Source organism: Bos javanicus, chromosome 2 (genome assembly GCF_032452875.1).
Source record: "Bos javanicus breed banteng chromosome 2, ARS-OSU_banteng_1.0, whole genome shotgun sequence".
Classification (NCBI taxonomy): domain Eukaryota; kingdom Metazoa; phylum Chordata; class Mammalia; order Artiodactyla; family Bovidae; genus Bos; species Bos javanicus.
Window position 1 is genome coordinate 21,128,997 of NC_083869.1, and position 4,642 is coordinate 21,133,638.

Sequence of the window (4,642 nt, forward strand, 5' to 3'; positions counted from 1 at the left end):
TGGGGTGGCTCCCCACCTTCTTTGTTGTGAGACTGTAATAGAGCCAGGCCATGAACAGCCTTTAGCGTGGCTGGTGCTTTGCTTGGTTACCAGCACTGCCCCTCCCAACCAGGCAACAGTTAGTGGTGGGGACTGTTAGTAGTTCTGTTCAGCCATTGGTCAGCACCACAGTGGGCCCCTCCCCCAAGTGAGCAGCTGCCAGAGAGTGACCGTTAATGGTCCTGCTCAGCCATTGGTCAGTAGCACAATAGGCCCCTCCCATAAGCAACCAATCGTCAGGGAATGACATTAGTGGGCCCAATCAGTCAACAGTCAGCAGAATGGTGGTCATCAGAGAGTGAGGTAAGAGGCAGATCCCAGCCTTCTCCCAGGGAGCTTTCCGGTTCACCCAGCCTGGCGTCAGCAGGTGAGCTGGGGGGCCTAGCGAGCTGGCTGGGAGCTGTGTTTTGCAGGGCCCCAGAACCCTGGCCAAGGCCACTTTTCTGGCCAACTCCTGGTCTTGAGGTGGCAGTGAACATCTCCCCATCCTGCCTCTGTCACCTAATGGCAGCAGCAGTCTTCCTGGGTCGCAGTCTGTGGGACCTGGTGTCTCTCACCTGGGAGCCGTGGACACACCTGCCTCAGAGGGACCTGAGTTCAGTTCATTTCAGTCTCTCAGTCGTGTCCGACTCTTTGCGACCCAATGAATCGCACTACGCCAGGCCTTCCTGTCCATAACCAACTCCTGGAGTCTACCCAAACTCATGTGTGAGGGACCTGAACTCCCCAGTAAAAATGCAGGTTTGAGGCCCCATTCCATACCTACCGTAGACTTTCAGCTGCCTTCATTTCTTCACATGGTTACCATGCACATTCAAGCTTGAGTTTGCTATAGCAGTAGTTTTAGGTGTGATCACTAGAAATGGCTATTTGTAGCTCAAGTATCCTTGCCTGATATTTAATATAAGGAAACAAAATCCCTTCTCATACAAGCTTCAGTGGCCTGTCAGTCACTACTCACTCTGTAGTTCTGAAATTTAGGGTTTGGTGGACAAAATTCCTTCTATGGCTTTTGGAACCTTGTCTGTCTGAGGTGAAAGTGTTGTGGTTCAGTCATGTCTGACTCTTTGTGACCCCATGGGCTGTATCCCAGTAGGCTCCTCAGTCCATGGAATTCTCCAGGTAAGAATACTGGAGTGGGTAGCCATTCCCTTCTCCAGGGGATCTTCCTGACTCAGGGATTGAACCCACTTCTCCTGCATTGCAGGCAGATTCTTTCCAATCTGAGTCACCAGCGTTTGAGATAACTGTTGAAATGGGCAAGAAGCAAACAAATATAATTATTAGAACTCATATCTCTAGATAACTGTCTTTATGGTTTTCAATAGTGCTTTCAAAGCAAAAGCCACAGATGTATTATTCATTGGATCCTCCTTATGAATCTGTAAGATAAGCAGAATAAATATCAATATTCCCATTTTACACAAGTGGAAACAGACTCAGTTGGACTAAATGATTGGTTCAAATCTCTGAATGTAGTCAGTGGTGGAGCCTGTTTGAAATTTAAGGTGCCTTGCCTGCCCACCCTCCATTCTTTCTTTCCCACACACACTGAACTCGCCACACCTCCTTTGTTCTCTCCCTTCCTTGCAAAGATTTCTACTGTCATTTGCAGATATCACCATCAACCTATTGGCATATCTATGCTGTTCTGTCCTGGCCATTGTAGACATAGTCTACCAGCCTGACTGCTGATGAGCCCTTCCCAACCAGGTGTGCTCCTGTGACCGTTTATCGACAGAGAAGAGTGGTGGCAACTTGCAGGAATACTTTGCCTAATCAGGCTGTTTTGTGGACATTTCCTTCACTTTACCAACCTTCTTAACTCTTAATTTTGTAAAGCTAAAAATAGCATACACCAATGATTGTACCATCTGGAGGGAGGTGCACCTGTTTTCTTCCCCTCTCAGGACATGTGTACCTGCCTAGGAAAAGGGGGTGCATTCTGGACAGTTTGGCAGAATGGCGAGGGAAGATATTTGTATAATTTGAACCTGCAAATATTTTTAATTGCAATAATGAGAGAGTTGCTATTCTGATTACCCAGCACAAAGAGAACACTTGTCTAATTCTCCAGTTAATTTGATCCATGCAGATAGCTTATTTTCCAGAATCCATTTAGCACTAAATCTGAAGTGATGGTCCAAACTACAGAATTATCCATGTAACTATTTAATGAGCTTTTTACCTTCTGGAGCCTGTACACCCAGTCAGGAGAAAAATAAGCATTGTTCCCTTCTATTAGTCATATAACTTTTAAAAGTCTTTGTAGTGTTTTATCACCCTCCCCTGTTTGTTCACTCTGGGCTTTAAGTGCAGAAACAAGATAGATTCAGAGCACAGGGGGAGTGCATTTGTTCTACTTCCACAGAGTTTCATAGCATTATTATTAGGCTTTTTGCATGTTTATTCTTCAAAGGAACTGTTTTTTCCTTACTCAGCCATCGGCAAGAGGGCATTTCTTAGCTTCTCCTCTTTAAATCTCTGATCTGAAGGTCATCAAGGTGAACGATGATGTATTCCCTTCTGACTGTGAGTAAATGCAAGCAGTCCTGGCCCACCAGCTGCCTGCTAAAGTGATTTAGCTGCTGTGTACCTGCACCAGAGCTCAGAACACAAACGGGGCAACCACTGAACCTCAAATTAAGCCAGCAGCCACATTCCAGTTGCCATGCTGTGGCTGCGTCACCTGCTGCGGCATTTCAGCAGGATGCTGGTGAGCACGTGGGGCTACATTCTGTGCTGTCAGCCTCTGTGAGGTTCTCTTTGCCACGTCAAGTTTCTCATACAAGTCATGGTGATAGAAAACCATTGTTGGGATGCTGGAGTTGGTTTGGTGGGATCCTTACAAGAGACAGTGCTATTTGCCAGTCTTTATGCAGGAGAGGGAGGAAAGCCAGGCCTTTCTTTGGTTGTCTTCATAGACATATTCCCATAAAGCTTCTGAGGCTAATTGTGGTGAAAATGTGCCAGGTAGACCCCTTTCATGCCAACCATAATTAATAGTATTATAGTCTTCAAGGCCATAATGCTCATCAGTTATTAATTAGCAATTCATTTTGTTGAACAAATAACACTTATGATTGATGATAGAACTTGTAATTGGGCACTAGAAGTGGCCCTCCTGGGACTGACTTACCAGCAGATATTAACCACGACACAGTAATGAAAAACACAGAGGATCATCCAGGAAAATCCATGTTAAACAATTGTGACAGAGCCAAGGTGTTCCTTCTCAACAGGAGAAAATCCCATCTTGAGTGTTGGGTGTGTATCCTGGGTCTGAGTGTGTTAATTGTTTCTAGTCACACAGCATCAGGGTTTTCCATTTCCTCTTAAGCTTGTAATCAGATGCCCTATTTTTTCCCCCAAAATCAAATTGTTCCTTGCTAGGCAATTCTATTGACTTTGAATTATTCTTGTGATAGGTCATTTTGAGGTATTATCATGACACGTCCAGTTAGACTTGAGGGAAAAAAGTGCTTTTCCAAAAAGGTAATGATAGAAATTTTTATTTTAAATGATTTCTTAGATTGAAATCACTTTAGATTAACAGATTTTCCTGCCCAATTGATTTTCTGGCATCCATGTGGTGATCCAGCAGAGATAAAATGCGAGTTCTTAGTCCACGGCTGCGAGGACACAGAGAGCTTGGCAAATAGAACCGGCAAAGCTTCTTTCTCTCTCGCTCGGTTGGAGCAGGACAACTGGAGCCGGTCAGCTGCTGACCAGATGCTGCCTTCAATTAATATGCCAACCCTCAAAGACGTTTATCGCTCACTCTCAAAAGCAGAGCAGCTGAGTAATAAAGGCAACTCCTAAAACCATTTTTTTTTTAGAGCATTTGTAATGGCTAAATTGCTTGAAATAAATTAGCAAAAAAAAAATAAACATAGTTTGTACAGTATCTGTAAAACAAATTCCTAGTCTTGGGAAAATAGACAAAGTGAGAGCTTGTATTTAACAAGGAACACATGTATACCTGTGGTGGATTCATTTTGATGTTTGGCAAAACTAATACAATTATGTAAAGTTTAAAAATAAAATAAAATTTAAAAAAAAAAAAAACAAGCACATGCAATATGCTTCATTAGGACAGGGCTTTTTTTTTTTTCTTCTAAATTTAAAAAGGGTTAATAAACTCCAAGATATCATTGCCAGTTAAACAGGTCCTGCACCATTTTAAGGAAAGTAAGAGGTTACAAAGGAGACAGTTAAAAAGAAACCAAGAGACTGTGTTGTAGTGCTAACAGGCAATTAACAAACTCATGGGTGTTAATTATCTTCATACTGTATCATGTTCAATTAGCTTAGTCTCTGCAACAAAGGCAACGATGAACAATTGCTTTGATAGGTGTACAGTACTTCATTTGTAGTTAATCGGTTTAAGCCCTCTGGTTGCTAGGTTACCTTGGTCTCTAGAGGTAAAAAGCTGTACAGATGCACTATGTTTAAATGACTACAGAGAACTGTTTAAACTCAAACCATGTATAACTCTTTATTGATTTTTCACAGAAGATCTCAGCTCTGATGATAAGGTTTTGATATATTTTCCTGCTACAGCCAGTTCCTTGGAGTATTGCAGAAAAAAAATCTGTCAATA

The 4,642-nt window shown here is 42.8% G+C and overlaps 1 long non-coding RNA gene across 3 annotated transcripts; it reads left to right on the forward strand.

The window, feature by feature from the left end:
* The first annotated feature begins 245 nt into the window (after positions 1-245).
* LOC133258326 (uncharacterized) lies at positions 246-3,995 on the forward strand. Of its 3 annotated transcripts, none has more exons than XR_009739949.1 (4): positions 246-342; positions 2,535-2,755; positions 3,468-3,534; positions 3,641-3,994. It is a non-coding gene; the product is annotated as an uncharacterized LOC133258326 (long non-coding RNA). The 3 variants fall into 3 exon arrangements; XR_009739954.1 differs by lacking the exon at positions 246-342 and adding an exon at positions 1,467-1,752 and having other exon boundaries at positions 3,641-3,995; XR_009739955.1 differs by lacking the exon at positions 2,535-2,755 and having other exon boundaries at positions 263-342; positions 3,641-3,992.
* Positions 3,996-4,642: the final 647 nt, after the last annotated feature.